The following is a 17,118-nucleotide window of genomic DNA, read 5'->3' as shown; positions in this document are numbered from 1 at the left end:
AATATTTGGAAGACTTTAATAATAGGGAGAACTATTTACTGAGCCTGGGCAAAATGATTGCACTCAGAATTGGCAAAGAAAGTTATGCCATGGAGGCAACACTATTCTTTCCTTTAAGGCACAGAAGCAACACGATTTTCTTCCTGGAGTCACTTTGTCTCCCTCATTATCTGTCAATTTCTGTAGTTGACCAGGACTTTCATTTACACCACATGCTGAAATTAAAATACTGTTTATTCCGTTAATAAATAGCAAAATTTGATAAAAGATATTGCCAAAGTAAAATCAAAGAGATGAGATAAAATACTAGCACAACAAAGATAAAACAAATACAAATGTTACATAGACTACTATAATGATGTGTTAATTACCTGTGCAAGTGTAGATCTAATATATTACAATATGAAACAAATATATATATATTGCCTAATACTATCAGATATATATTGATGGTCGTGCTCATTTGGTTCTATGAGGAAGTTATTTGGTTAATACAGCTTCAGGTTCAAAAGGTTGATTTTATTATTTACAAATATATACATGCATACGATAATGAACAGGGTGTCCTGTTCATTTTTTACCCTAACTGTATGACTCAGATGTTGAGAGGAGAGAGAAGTTCACGTGTTGTCCCGCTGAGAGATAGATGAGAGAGAGAGAAAGAAAAGGGAAGATATCCAAGTGGTTTCTAGGTAAGAGTCCAATAAGAGAATTCATTGGCTGATATAGTCACATGTGATGTCTGTAAAGGCTTAACCCCTTCTAGTCTCTGGTGCATCATATGCAGGCAATATCTGACAAATACAAGATATTAGCATGCATTAAACCTAAAATGATGGATAAAACGTAAATAGTTATTTTTGTGACCAGTTATGCTTCATTTTCATTGTGGAAACACAGAATTTGGCTACTGCCACTGATTTTAAATCTTCCAGAAGGTGGCTCACATATTTCGTTCCTGGAAATGTATATATTGCCAGCAGAATATAAACAGGTCTGGTGGTCTTTGTAGAATTTACAGTGTAATAATAATAATACATTACTCTTTAACAGTTATTTTCTGTAATTAGTAGTAGTCATCTAAATACAGTGAAATGCTCCTTTATCCAAAATAGTATCTTCAGCATCTTACTCTTCTACTGTATCAAAGCAGGAATCTAACCAAATGCGCTATGGAACAACATTCAATTCCCTGCATTCAGCAGGGCATTTATAAGGAAATGAATACTTTTGTAAAATATATGCTTGTGATTTCTTAACTTTCTATAATGAAATTCTTTAATTAAAGAGGTATTATGGAACTACCATCCATAGGACAAATGCAGGTTTTTTTTAAAGAACAAAATTAAAATGTTTTGAATTCTGATGAGATCTTGGTCCAATCCACACAGTCCAGTGACAGAGCAATGAATGCAAACATACCTTTTTTTTGAGGAGATACGCAGGTGATCTGCATCATTGTTTCACATTAGTAGTATAAATTGAACGGCTTTTTCAGTAAACAGTTTGGCAAAAGATTTCCAAAGTATGAAGTGGTTAAACAACATATATAGCAATGCATAAAACCAGTCACCACACTGACAAATAGAACATACTGCAATTACTACCAATTACTGCATACTGCAAAGTGATTTAAAAGAAAGACAAAGAATATTTTTCATAGAATATTTCACAGATGGAAGTTCAGATTCTTTTGTCACACTTACAAGACTTCCAAAACTCAGTGAGGACTCACTTTCTGGATATGCCTCCAATAAAAGATGGTGAATATAGAGCCAAGGCCATTGAAAAAATAATGCTCAGATTTTATTCAGCTTTGAGAATTGTGTGGCTATTATCTCAGACAATAGTTCTGTAATGACTGGAAGCATCTGGAGTTCTGAGCTTTTTCTGAAGAAATGAACTGTTAAAAAGGTATTGGTTATATGTACCATTTAGCATACCGAGCAGTAAAAGGCTCATTCTTTTCATCCGCATGATTTTCTAATAGATTTTGATTATAGTACAATTTGGGGAAAAATAATCCCAAAATTTCAAGGCACTCTAGTCCACTGATTTTTCAATGAAACAATATACAAGATCATGTTTCTAGCATGATGGTAAGCAAGTTTTACACAGTTCAATGAGGCCTCGACAGTCAAATAGCCTAATGATTTTCATATATAACTCTAATAATAATAGCAAGTATATTTTGCCAAAGTGTCACAGAGGAACAAATTACTGATCTGAAACCTAGGACAGTATATTAAGTATTCGTTCAAAAAATTGGTACATACATTGGACGCACTTTCTACATTCAGCTATACTTCAGTATACTTTACATTTATTATTATTATTATTCCAACAGAAGGATTTTATAATTAACTATCATTCTACACTGATATGACATACTTTCCTAAAATACTGGTTATTTTTTATATGAAGATGATACATTGTCAGTTGATAGTATTCAGCAACACTTTTAGATGTCAGACCAAGATTTACTTACAGCTTCACTGCTTAATAGTTGATGAAGAAATTTGAGCTCAAATCATTACCTGAAATTGGTAAATTCCATATTAGGGTATAAGAAATTCCACTGGAATTTGTGTATGAAGCAAATTTTCAATGGCCCATACTGAAGGAAACTATTGCATTTAATTCTATAGGGAGAGATAATCTCAACTGTAATTGACCACAGGTAGTCCTTGACTTGTGACCACAATTGGGATCAGAATTTCTGTTACTAAGCAAGGAACTTTTTAAGTGACAATTTCACAGACAATTTTTTGCCATGGTTAAGCAACTCACTGCAGTTGTTACACGGTTGCTAAGTGAACCTGGCTTCCACAGTTGACTTTACTTGTTGGAAGCTCTCTGAGAGGGTCATAAATGGCAATCATGTGAGCCTGGAACACTGCAACTGTTGTAAATACAAATTCTGATTACTTGACCATGAGGATGAAGCAACAGTCATGACTTTTTTTCAGTGCTATAATAACTATGAAGTTGTAAGTCAAGAACTAGCTGCATTTTAAAATATAGGTACGGATATATTATCACAGAGAATAAAGAATTCTATTTGTATGTAAATCTTATAATGGCAAATTTTTATCATGTATGCACATGAGCTTTCACAAAGTTAGGGTTAATCAGTTTTATTATTATTATGGTTGGTTGATCAGACAGATGTTAGGCTGGATTTTGCATTTTTATCCACCTAGCCAATGTTGTGGTTTGAAGGTGTTAAAATATTGTTGCAGGATGTAAGCTGTTCCAAGTAAAGCTGTCTTTTGCAGTTGACTAATGTTGACTTTGTCAGTGCCGGTGGTGTTCAAGTAGTACTCCAGATGTTTTGGGATTGTACCCAAGGCTCCTATTACTTTGCTTTCTTTTGCCACAGTTGTTCTACTTCTGTTTGCAGGTATTTCTCTTTCTATTCTGCTGTCTCCAGTACTGAAATTTCTACTATCTAGACCAGTGTTCCCAACTTTTTTTTGGCCATGCCCCACCTAAGCATCTCTAAAATCCTGATGCCCCTCCTGTGACATATAATTCTTACTTTACTCAAAAAGTGAACTCTACTCACACGGAGGAAGCCTAAAAGGCCATTAACTTGGTTTAAACAAGATTCAAATTGCCCCCATTAAAAATCAAATTGCTCCCCTGTGGGGCGTGGGCCCCACGTTGGGAGCCACTGATCTAGACTTTTTTATCTTCCTTCCTTATCAGTAATGTCAAGTTTGGGGCATTATGAGGCAACTTCTGGTTTGTTTGTATTCTAAAATCCCAGAGTACTTTAGTTTCTTTATTTTTTATTACTTTGTCTATATTCTGGTCCCACCAGTTCTTGTTTGCAGGCAGCTGGTATTTCTTGAAAACCTGGGTCTCCCAGTCCTTGAATGCTACTACAATATATTGAATTTCTGTCTAAAGTATAACATTCAACTACTTGGCAATGAGTTTCCATCACTAGCCTACACATTAAACTTCTGTAAAAGCACTTTCAAGCATGGATAGAAAAAATATAATCAACATTATAAGTTCCTGAAATAAATCAGCCAAAAAATATCCTGGAGCCAGAGCTGATGCTGAATACACAGTTATTAGGAAGAGTCTTTCTCTATAATGATAACATCCAAAATCAATAATATTTAAGAAATACAAACTATTACTGCTTTAAAAGCAAAGTCTGCTCTCTATAAAAACTTGTAGACAAGTAAAAAGCTTAAGAGTTTGGATAGATGACCATGATGAGTTATGCTTCAGATTTAGTTAAACTTTCCATCATTATACCAGTCCCTCTATGCTTCTCCCACACTGGCCACTTGCACATTCCCTTGTTCCCTCCTTCACCTGGCAGCAGTCACTTACATACCAGAATGAAAGGGAAGGGAAGGGAAGGGAAGGGAAGGGAACGGAAGGGAAGGGAAGGGAAGGGAAAATTTCCAATACCCACTGCTAGTCTTCTGCAAGGAAACTGAATGGGGAAGCCAATAGAAAGTCAGAAGTCTCTCCCACTTTCATTGATTTTTTGCTCACCCATGGTCATTCTGTTTCTTCGATACACATTACACATGTGGAACCCATTACCCTAAAGTACCCCAACAACTGCAGGGCATATTTTCCAAGCAGGCTCTGATCCAGTGGTGGGTTTCTACCAGCTCACCTGAACTGGGACGAACCAGTAGCGGCAGCAGGAGGAGGCTCCACCCACCCACCCAGATGTCATCACGGATGCTCTGTGCATGCGCACTCGCACTCACAGTTCTGAACCAGTAGCAAAGGTAAGTGAAACCCACTACTGCTCTGATCTAAGTAGTCAGGTTTATACAGTCAGAGGAAAACAGTCAGAGGAAGAACTCAGGTTTATACAGTCAGAGAAAGATGATGTTATGTGGCATGACCTTGGGAGACAGAGGAAAGAGCTGCAACCACAGCAATGATCAGAGAAAAATCAGCTTAGTCTGTAAAGGAATGTGGGCATGACAAACATTTCAGAAGGGGCCCTCTCTAGTTTCTTGAGATATAAGGGCAACAGGGAGAAATGTACTTTTAGACTTGCAAGATTATATTAATGTAACCTTACAATTAAGTAGAGCTAGTAATTTTGTTTGTACTTCTTGTCTGTCTGCCTGCCTAATAAGGCTAACAGATTAGGGATGGGTTCTACTTACCTTTACTACTGGTTTGCATCGCGCCCGCATGCACATGTGCAGGTCAGTGGGCAGAGCCTGCCGCCGGTTTTACTACCGGTTCTACAGAACAGATCCGAACCAGAGGCAACCCACCATTGTAACAGATACTTGGGCCTTAAGGATTTTAAAGATCAGTTCCTGGTAGGCAACTCAAACCTTTCAGTATAGATATCCTGTGATTTCTGCACCTGTAACTGCCTGACAGTTGCAAATTTTAAATCATTTTAAAATCATTTTTCAAGGATAGCGCTATACATACATATATACAGGATAGGCTGCTACTGGATCCAACTGGTTCAGGAAGGGTTGCAATTTGTTCCACATTATGCTCCATATTATGCAAAAAATACCTTTTGTCACAGATTCCACTTGCAAATCTAGGAAGGATGATTCAAGAAATGGTGAACTTACTCTTTCTGAAAGAATACAATCCTTGAAGGAACAGGGGTTACTTCAAATCCCAATTGATCATCCTTTTTATCTACAGTATTAGAACCTGTATCTTTTCTGAATTTTAACCTGTTCTGCCTCACACATCCATTATTTGTTTTTAATTTGTCTGAATCCTTTTTACATGGTTTAATTGTATCTAATTGTATCTGTATCTAATTATGGTTTAGGTAAAACCATAATTAGATACAGTTCTTAAAACAGTATCTCACTAGTGCAGAATAGAATGGAATTATTACTTCTTGTTATTTAGAAATTATATTTCTACTCATCCAACTGAAAATGCTTTTGATCAGCTCTAATTTTAATACCAAGAACCATTTTACATGGGCCATTACCAATCTGTATATTCTCTTATCCTAAAGCTGTGTGTCTTTATGCAGTCTGCTAACACTCAATCATTCTGAACTCATATTTTGGGATAGGTGGCATTCCTTCTATTAGGTTAGTGCCATTTCTTTACATAAGTCACGATGTTGGGACTTATCTTCTTTTACTGAATTCTACAGGATTCTGCTAATCCGTTTTACCATTAAAGAGTTATGCAGCTTTTAAGATGTTTCCTGTTTTCTTTTTACTTATAGTGAAGGAATAATATTTCTTCTTTTGGGTCTTTTTCAAACAACATGTTCCTCAAAAAAAAAATTAAGAAAATCCATCTATGTAGTCATTAAAGTCCATTGAGGTACTTGAAAGCACAAACATTTAATTTATATTTTTGATGTCAATAGATTTCAATTTGCTAGAATCACTATAATAGCCTCTCTAAGTGCTTTATAGCCTAAAGGATTTTGCTTGTTTAGCTAATGTGTAATGTTGCCTTGTTGTTGTTGTTGTTGTTGTTGTTCTTGTTCTTGTTCTTGTTGTTTTTGGTATAAGGATTTGCCCCAAATAGCATTCTGTCTATTTACTGAAAAATATAATTAAAACTGCATATAATTTGATGGTTATTTTGTTTGCTTCTTGTTAAATTGAAGTATACCCTTGAGCTATAGGATAAATTAATCTCCCTTCTCTTGAGATTACAAAGATATTTCTTACCAACATTTCAAGATATTTTTAAGGATAAACTGAAAGTTGTTGGTCATGCCAAACATGTACAACAGTCTCAAATCCACCCTGAAATGAGGAAACCTGAACTACCAATATATTTGGTAAAGTAAATGCAGCTTGAAGTGCTGACATCTGCTTCCTTGTCATTTATTAATTAACCAACCTTCCCAAAAATAGGCTTGCTCTAGATACGTAGAGCTTCCATTCTCAGAATTCTCAGCAATTGCCCTGCTAGCTAGAGAATTCTAAAATCCACACGATCTAGAACAGTGGTTCTCAACCTGTGGGTCGGGACCCCTTTGGGGGTCGAACAACCCTTTCAAAGAGGTCATCTAAGACCATCGGAAAACACATATTTTCAATGGTCTTAGGAATAATTTTATGATTGGGGGTCATCACAACATGAGAAACTGTATTAAAGGGTCACGGCATTAGGAAGGTTGAGACCCACTGCTCTAGAAGGTGCCAATATTATTATATATTTCTGGCATGTAACATATTTTTCTTGATGGCATCAACACTGGCATTAGTTGCTATAACTCACCTCACAGAATTGTCATTGTGGGGGAAAGAGGAGAAGGAAGGAATTTTATGTGTTGATTGCCTTGATAAAAAATATATGTATAAAAATGTATAAAATGTATAAAAATGTATAAAAATAATACAGGTGGGATTAAATAAACTCTAATAAAATCTAAACAACTTTCATATTAATTCATAATGATAGTTCATCTCTGTGAAAGAGGAAATGTTCTTTCTCTCTTTGTGTGTGTGTCTGTGCCTACATGCATACCTATCCAGGTGAAATGTTTTTCCATCTGGGAAAAAGCCTTTTGAGTTATTCCTGTCGGTAGGCTGTTTGCCTGTCTGTTGTAAAATATGTTTTAAGGCTCATCTGGTGAAAAGCAGAGCTTTTGCATGTGTTTGTATAACATTTATCACAGTAAGGTCACATCCAAAAGAGAACTTCTGCTATATAAATATTAAACTACAATAGAATATTAAACTACCATTATTCAGTATAAGGACATTCATTTTTCTTTTTCCTGTGTATTTGCAACCTTGACAGACCTCACTGGCAATGACATTTCTCTGTATCAATCTCATTAATCAGATACCCAGGTTGCATTTCAAGTCAGTAATAGTTTTTCAAGTCATTATGGGGTTCCTTAAAACATGAAAAGACATTGCTCTAAAATGAAATACACACAAAAAAAAGAGATCTTTACATGAAAAAAAGTCTGCAAAGCTGCTTCTTACAAACTAATCTTTGTTTTTGGGATGAGATTGTCCATACTTAGCTATCTGCACACTTAATGAATGGAAATAATTAGCATGTCTGCCTTAGCTTGTATTATCTATGCAGCATTTGGCAGTAGGAATACATAATGACTCACACATCTAATAATGTGCAATGCTACAGTACATTTTTTCTGAGCCACTCCAAGTTGTTTTGGAGAGCATTCTCACTTTTATTATTATGCTGTCTTCCTTCTTTCTCTTCTTTGTTAGCATAGCAAAGGCAATCATCCAAACAGTGCAAACCAGATGGCATTATGAATGGACAACACATTAGTAATAGCTGTGCACAGAAGAGGAGTAATTTTGAACAGAATGAACAACATTGCTGGGGGGAAAATTGCAGCCACAGTCCATGGAACACAATAGGAAAGTACCAAGGCACACCTGGCAAGTCAAAATAAAGAATAATTACATCTTAAATATTTTGTGTAAATATGTTGCATTACTAATGTATAAAATGAAAGAATACTTGAGAGATAGCATAAGTCACATTAATTCCAAAGCCTAATTTGTTACAACAAAAAGAATGCAAGTATTTTCAGTCCCATAGAAAAAACAGCATCATCGATTTTGCACAATAAATATATTGCCACATCTGTTTTATCATCTGAAAAAAAAAATAATTTTGGCACTTGCATGCATCATCTTGTGATATTATTGTCATTTCAGAAATTGATATAAGAAATTAACAATACAAAAGTTTGTGTCCAAGTTTAATTTTACCACGAAACTGATTCAGAAAGCCTCCTGTATGACTTCTCTCATTTAAAATGGATGTGAAAATATTTCTGCCTTTAATAAGCTTTTGTAACTACTAGTATTGATACTGAAATATTACAACCTTTTCCTTAACTTAAGCTGTTCAAGATAAGTTGTCACTCATGTCCTTATTAGATCATACCATTGTAACAAAAGGGATATGTTTTTCATGTCCTCAAATATCATCTTTGGTATTTGAAAAAAAGGTTGTTTATAAACTATTAGCCTTGAACAACTTGGATAAAACAATTTCAGTTCTTTAGCCATCAAAATGAAATAACATGCATCCTGACATCCTGACCAGACGTGGTATTCAGCAGGTTCTGATCAGTTCTGGAAAACAGGTAGTGGAAATTTTGAGTAGTTTAGAGAACTGGTAAATACCACCTCTGTCTGGTCCCGCCCCCATCTATTCTCTGCCTCCCAAGTCTAAGCTGATCGGGAGGAAATGGGGATTTTGCAGTAACTTTCCCCTGGAGTGGGGAGGGAATGGAGATTTTACAGTATCCTTCCCCTGCCACGCCCACCAATCCATGACCACCAAGCCATGCCACGCCAACCAAACCATGCCCACAGAACCGGTAGTAAAAAAATTTGAATCCCACCACTGATCCTGACCTAAGCCCCACCCTTTAGTACGGTTGTTACTTTTTTTTTGTCATGGTGCATCTTTGTTCTTCTTGCCCTCCTATGAACATCCTTGTGTGAAAGTGGCCTGATTTACTTTCTTTCTAAAGATCAGAATACCAAAATGGAACTTCTCAGCCTGGCTACACCAAAAAAACCCCCGTCATATTTGCTGGAAAGACTTTTTGTAATTATTGAGAGGTCACCAATGCAACCCTACTTTCAATCCCAACAACAAGGATCTACTTCAGAGAACACTGGGAAGATGAATCATCTCAACCTTTTCCTGCAATATTCCTTGAAAAAGCTTGTTTACTGTTACCTTAGATCAGTGGTTCTCAACCTCCTTAATGCCGCCATCCTTTAATACAGTTCCTCATGTTGGTGACCCCCAACCAGGGGTGGGTTCTAAATTATTTTACTACCGGTTCTGTGGGCGTGGCTTATTTTGTGGGTGTGGCTTGGAGGTCATGTGACTGGGTGGGCGTGGCTAGCTGGTCATGTGACCAGGTGGCCATGGCTCTGTGTATAGGGACTACTCAGAGGGCTGAAAAAAGTCATTTCTGACAGGTCCTCGCACTTTTGACTGGTCCTCACACTTATGACCATCCTCACATTTATGCCCGTGCAGCATTCTTAACAACCATGTCACTCATTTCACAACTGCTTCTTTTCACCATAGTGATAAGATAGGGCAAAAAACGTAAAATGTGAGGATAGTCGTAAATTCGAGATCTGGTCAAAAGTGCGAGGACCAGTCAAAAATAAATTTTTCAGCCCTCTGAGTAGTCCATATGCACAAAAGGACTACCCAGAGGGCTGAAAAAAGTGATTTCTGACAGGTCCTCATACTTTTGACCGGTTTTCGCACTTATGACTGGTCATCATTTATGCCCATTGTAGCATTCTTAACAACCATGTCACTCATTTCACAACTGCTTCTCTTCACCATGGTGACAAGATAGGGCAAAAACGTAAAATGTGAGGACAGTCGTAAGTTCAAGGACTGGTCAAAAGTGCGAGGACCAGTCAGAAATAAATTTTTCAGCCCTCTGAGTAGTCCATATGCATAAAAGGATACAGCAATAGAGAGGGATGAAGGAAGGGAAGGGAAATTAGAGTAGGAGTGAGGGTAAGAGAGGGAGGAAGAGATGAGGAGAAGGAGAAAGGAAGAGGAAGTAGGGAGGAGAAGAAGAGGGGGAGGAAGAGAAAGTAAGAAGGAAAGAAAAGAAAGAGGTGGTAGGTTTGAGGAGAAAGATTGCTGTACAATAAAAAAGATGAAAGGGAAGAAAGCCAACCCCAAACAAATATAAAGATATTAAGATAAAGAATGAATTGTTAAACTTTAAAGAATAAAAGAGAACAAATATGAATAAATAGCAATAATTAGAAACACACATACAAACATACAATGTATTTTCTTTTGTAGGAAGTTAGCTCCCACCCCTTTCCTGGAAGAGTGAAATATTTTAGGAAATATGAAAAAGGCAGAATATTATATTTCCCTGGGATAAGCATGTTTTGAAGCAGCTCCCATCTTCCTGCCCGCACCCTTTGTCAATGGGCCATTAAGGCCTGGGCCAGTCTATTCTACATAACAAAGATCTATCTCCTTCAGGCAGAGCCATAGTAGAAATTGCCAAAGATCCAATAAAGATAGGATTAGCCCTCTACCCATCTAGCAACAGAAAATTTTAAACTCTTGAACTCTCCTCTTTCCCCCTAAATTTCCCATTGTTTGCACCTACCTTTTTTAGTGAGGAAAAAAAAAAGAAATCTGCCTGCCTAATTTTCCAACGTTGCAGCAACAGCAAAGCCAACAGCCTGCTTTACTTTCAGTTTCATGTTTCAGCATAGCTAGGGGAAAAAAAATCTGCTCCGGCAAGCAGCAGAGCCCTGAGCAAAACAGCTGAGAGCAAATCAGCTGAGAGTCAGGAGCCAATCTAATCAAGGGCTAATTAGCCTATGCTGAAGCTCCGTGGGCCAATAAAATTACAAAAAAACACCGAACCGTTTGTTAAATTGCTGGCTCGCCCGCCCCTCGCCCACCACTATTTATTGGCAATAAATAGTGGTGCAGAGGGGCGGGGCAAGCCAGCAATTTAACAAATGCAGAATCTCACCACTGGCTATAGGGCAGCCCTTTGAAGCCCCGCGGCAAGAATTTAAACTATTTTTTTTCCTCTAGCCATCAGCTGGGACTCAGGAGGCAGCAATAGATTGGGAGTGGGTGGGGTAAGCGAACAGCCGGCGATCCAACAGAGCAGAGAGTGAGGGTGAGTGAAGGCGTGGGGGGCGAGAGAGGGCTTTGGCAACCCCTGTGAAATGGCCGTTCGACCCCCAAAGGGGTCGCGACCCCCAGGTTGAGAACCGCTGCCTTAGATGGAAAAAGATGAGCATCCTCTCCTGCCATTGGGCTCTCCCAACTTATTTCTCTACCACTACTCAGTTGGAAGGAGTGGCAGAGCCCAACCACATGAAATCAGCTTTTTTTATCGCGAGCCATTCTTAGCCACTGGCCAGCAGGAGAATTAGTGGGATACAAAAGGAGCTTTTTTATGTTCATCTACTGATGGAGGTGGGGGAAAATATGCCATGCAATAGGACACATCCTTCTTTGCATCTGAAGCTGAGAAGTAGTTAGAGAGTCCAGTATATGAAAGGAGCTTTTCTGCACTGAATACCAAGCTCACCTGTTACCAGTACTGAAGGATTTCCTATAGCCTGTACTGAAGCTATTGAGCCGCAAGGAACTCTCAGATGCTCTCTAGCAGGCTCCAAGGGATTTTTGGAAGCACTTAATCTGGGAGCACCCTTTGGCCAATCCTATAGGAGAGGGATTCTATTAGCCTTTTCCTTCAGCACTCACCAAATAAAATTCCTTTCTTAATGTAAGCCTGAGAGAAAATTTAATTTGCTTCAAGTAACATGGATGTTTTACTTCAGTCTTAGAAGAAAAGATACCATTTTTGCACCATAATCAACCTCAAGTAGGTATTTAATTCAAAGGTTTATTGAAGCAAAGCATGTCTTCCAAGCTTCCCACCATCTTGCAACCTACATTATGCATCTTTTAAAATCCTCATGTCTTTCTTCAGATTCATAAACAAATGATCAGCCACAGTGATAGGTAGGTAGCAGAGAATGTCTGGATTTGTCTTATGGATCTCTTTGGATCATGGCCCCAAGCCATACCCTAATCTACCCTCATCTAGCCTACCCTGAATTAAGGTAGAATAACAAGGTATAAAACTAGGCATACTAGCCTGTGTGCCATAATTGAAAATAGGGGCACAACTATTTCTGTGTGACTTGCTTATTCTTTCTTCCCCATACAACATAAATTTGTATTTCGCATAAATTCTGCATATCAAAGGAATAGATTACAAGAGGAATATATTACACAAAACCATACATTAATGACTGAAACCAAAGCAGTGTTTGTGTCAAGCCCTGCAACTGCTAAGTACAGACAAGAAAACTCTGTCAAGGACCTTGGAGTACTCATATCAAATGATCTAAGTGCCAGAGCCCACTGTAACAACATCGCCAAAAAGGCATTAATGATTGTAAACCTTATCTTGCATAGCTTCTTCTCCAGTAATATTACACTACTAGCCAGAACATACAAAACATTTGCTAGACCAGTTCTCAAATACAGCTCATCTGTCTGGAACCTGCATTGCATATTGGACATTAATACAATTGAACATATCCAAAAATATTTCACAAGAAGAGTCCTCCACTTCTCTGCTTGCAACAAAATACCTTATGCCACCAGACTTGAAATTTTGGGCTTAGAAAATTTAGAACTACGCCACCTTCGGTATGACATAAAATCATCTGCTACAATGTCCTACCTGTCAATGACTACTTCAGCTTCAACCACAACAATACACGAGCACACAATAGATACAAACTTAAAGTGAACCACTCCAAACTCGATTGCAGAAAATACGACTTCACCAACAGAGTGGTCAATGCCTGGAATGCACTACCTGACTCTGTGGTTTCATCCCCCAACCCCCAAAATTTTAACAGTAGACTGGCTACTGTTGACCCATTCCTAAGAGGTCTGTAACGGGCATGCATAAGACCACCAGCATGCCTACTGTCCCTGTCCTAATGTTCCCTTTAATTGTATTCATTGTATGTACTCAATTCATGCTTATACTTATATATATTATCTAATAAGTACTCGACAAATAAAATAAAATAAAATAAAATAAATAAAATAAAATAAAATAAAATAAAATAAAATAAAATAAAATAAAATAAAATAAAATAAAATAAAATAAAATAAAATAAAATAAAGATTCATACTGAATACTTTAATGATTTTTAAAGTTCCAAATTAGTAATCAGAGTACAGGTTCTTGAGAACTGAGATGGGAACCTTCCAGATCTCCTTTATAATGAGTTCATTAAGGGAAGGTCTCTTTGACTCTTCTGAATCTCTTTTTCGCAGAATGTCTCCAAGACAGACCAAGACTCCATTTCTTTAATAAGCCTATAACAAGATCGCTTGCTTGGTGATTATTTGTGTTTAGAGATACAGTATTATTTCTTTCTCAGCCTCAGCTAAATCTATTATTTTAGAGAAATAGTGCAGCATCTCAGATTTAAAGGCAAAAAAGATGCATAGCATCATTCACATCACATCTGTTTTTAAGCCATAGATATGTCTCTTTTTCCAGTACTATACAGTTATTTCTGCACTCAAGCATTCTCCCAGGAAAAGACAGCTTATTTAAACAATTGCAGGTAGTTATTGCATGCATGCTCCCATGTGTTCGAATGCCCTATTTTGCATTTAAATAAAAACCATCCTATTGTCCTAACTTTTGACAATGTGAAACAACTTTCCCTCCCCCTTGTCCTTCATTTTGCTGAAAAAAATCAAGTAGCTTTATTCCTGAAAATTGCTGGAGAAGAAACCACATCAATATTCAACACCAACACCTTCTGGGTTAATGATGAATCAGATAAACAAAATCTCTCAGTTTTGTTTGTCATTACCGGCAGCTTATTTTTTTTTTAATTTGATTTATATGCCGCCCTTCTCCGGAGACTCAGGGTGGCTTAGTGCGTTAAGCAATAGCCTTCATACTTTTGTATATTGTATACAAAGTCAGCTTATTGCCCCCACAAACTGGGTCCTCAATTTACCTACCTTAGAAGGGATGGAAGGCTGAGTCAACCTTGAGCCTGGCAAGATTCGAATTTACTTTAATTGCAGAGAGCTGGTGTTAAATTACAGTGCTATAGTCTGCAGAGCTATCCAGGCTCATTGGATTAATAAATTGTTTTAATAAATGTTACTTATGAGAGGCATATATTTTTCACAAGAATGCAATAGGAAGAAGAAAAAGAGGGTTCTGATATGACAGTTTTTAAATTGTTATCAGAGTCTTATGGATTTGGATGATTGAAATATTCTGTTATCAAGAATTGAATTGTTTGTGAAATTAGGTTAGGAAAATATACAAACAAGGTTACTGAATATGTGTGATTCCATTCTGGAAAAGTGATAGTTACTTGCCAACCAGAAGACATAACAGTAAATCAAATGAAGTGGCTTGGGACTTTAAAAAAAATCTTGGTATTATAAATGATAAATGTTATCAAAATAAACTGATAAACAATCTCAAATGCCCCAATTGAACAGAACCTAAGAAATCTTGCAGCAAGTATAGTATTGACCATGAAATTTAAGCATTACAAAAAGATTAAAAATATGGGGAATTTAAGCATTTTGGTAAAAAGACCTAAGAGTGGGAAATTGCCATTTAAAAAGAATTCTACACAATGAAAGAAGGAATAAAATAGAGGACTAGGAAGAAGAAGAAGAAAAGTATTGTATCTAGGACTTTAATTTCAAATAATTTGGGAAAAGATGGAATGTTGCTTTGCATGTGTTGGTTGTAAGATAATAAGTTGTAAAATGGATATAATTTAATTATTGGCTATAAACGTTTCTAAGACTTGAAAACCTCTCAAAGGCTATACTGAAAACTCACTTTAACTAGGAATTAAGGGTACAGGGAAATATGATGTTTGTTGTGAAGCCAGAGAAACAAGTTGGAAGATTGAATTGTGGAATTGCTTCTCAGCCTTTTGGCTAAGATCAAATGTGTGAATTGTAGAATTTGCTGCAAAGCTTTATGTTTGAATACAGTAACTGAAATGAATGTAGTGCACTGTGCAAAGTTAGTAAAAAAAAAAAAAGAGCAAAAATAAAAATAAAAAGCTAGAGCAATAAAGTAAAAACATGAGTCCAGGAAAAAAAACATGCAAAAACAAAACCACCCAAAACTTTGATTAATTATGAAATGGTAGTGGGAAACAGGAGAAACAGTCACAGATTAGGCAATGATCAGACAAGTGGCAATTGAATCTGCAGAAGGAATGGGGATATGACAAAGGTCTCAGAAGGAACCTCTCTAGTTTCTTAGTCTGTAGAGGTGAGGGATAAAAGATGTACTTTCAGAATTGGCTATCTATCTAATACATACAAAAAGGGCACATTCTGTGTGGCTCTGATGCTATGGAAATTCAATTTTAAGGAATGCACTAGAGTGTCTCTCAGTATTTAAGCAAATGACAAAACTATATTTCTTTCACCAAGCTTTTACCTGTTAATTAGTCTGTTGATAATGTTTTTTATTTTTATTTTAAATATTTTGTATTTTTGTTGTAATATTGGAAATTGCACAAGGCTTACACAAAGAGAAGGAAGGAGTGTAAATTTAATAATAAATAAAAATAAATCTGTCATGAACATGAAAGCTTAAATGACCTAAAAGTAGATTTGCTGAACTCTTGCTTATCAAAGCAAAATGCATTAGCTTTCTTACCTTTTTTCTACAAATTACCTTTTATATACAATCACCTATACAGTAACTCTTACTTTTCTTCTATAACCCTCACCACCATCACCATTTCGTTTCAAATGAAGAGGTAAAAATTAGATGAGCTATTCAAGTTACTCTAAGTATGTATGATTGGTTTTACTATTACTGGTATTTATGTTTAGAATGAGAAAACATTTCACCTATGAATCTGCTCTCCATGGTATTGGAAGCCCTTGGACAAAATTCAAAGGTTTTAGGTTTATATCATAAAATTTGTGTATAAAACATCATCATCGATAGTAAAAAAAAAAAAGTTATTTTATCTAAAGTCATGTATTTGAACATAAAAGGCAAAGGGGAAAGAATTAAGGTGACCAGATTTTAACATTGGTAAAGAGGGACATTGTGGGCGTGGCTTATTTTGTGGGCGTGGCTAGCTGGTCATGTGACTGGGTGGGCGTGGCTAGCTGGTCATGTGACTGGGTGGGCGTGGCTAGCTGGTCATGTGACCGGGTGGCCATGGCTATGTGTATAGGGTAAGGTGAACAGATTTTAACATTGGTAAGAAGGACACCATTGTGGGCGTGACTTATTGTGTGGGCGTGGCTTGGAGGCCATGTGACTGGGTGGGCGTGGCTAGCTGGTCATGTGACCGGGTGGCCATGGCTATGTGTATAGGGACTACTCAGAGGGCTGAAAAGTCATTTCTGACAGGTCCTCACACATTTGACTGGTCCTCACACTTATGACCATCCTCACATTTATGCCCGTGCAGTATTCTTAACAACCATGTCACTCATTTCACAACTGCTTCTCTTCACCATGGTGACAAGATAGGGCAAAAATGTAAAATGTGAGGACAGTCGTAAGTTCGAGGACTGGTCAAAAGTGTGAGG

General features: G+C 37.0%; 1 long non-coding RNA gene across 1 annotated transcript in view; it reads left to right on the top strand.

Moving 5' to 3' along the window:
• LOC117680236 (uncharacterized) overlaps positions 1-8,402 on the top strand; it is a 61,885-nt gene extending 53,483 nt beyond the window's left edge. The window contains exons 3-4 of the long non-coding RNA XR_015729238.1: positions 600-692; positions 8,193-8,402. This is a non-coding gene — a long non-coding RNA (uncharacterized LOC117680236). The remainder of the gene's footprint in view (positions 1-599; positions 693-8,192) is intronic.
• The last annotated feature ends 8,716 nt before the right edge of the window (positions 8,403-17,118 follow it).

This window comes from Pantherophis guttatus, chromosome 8 (assembly GCF_059756535.1).
Source record: "Pantherophis guttatus breed Tessera chromosome 8, ASM5975653v1, whole genome shotgun sequence".
Taxonomy (NCBI): Eukaryota; Metazoa; Chordata; class Lepidosauria; order Squamata; family Colubridae; genus Pantherophis; species Pantherophis guttatus.
Note: the sequence above shows the minus strand (reverse complement) of the source record. Positions and strands in the feature narration are given on the sequence as shown.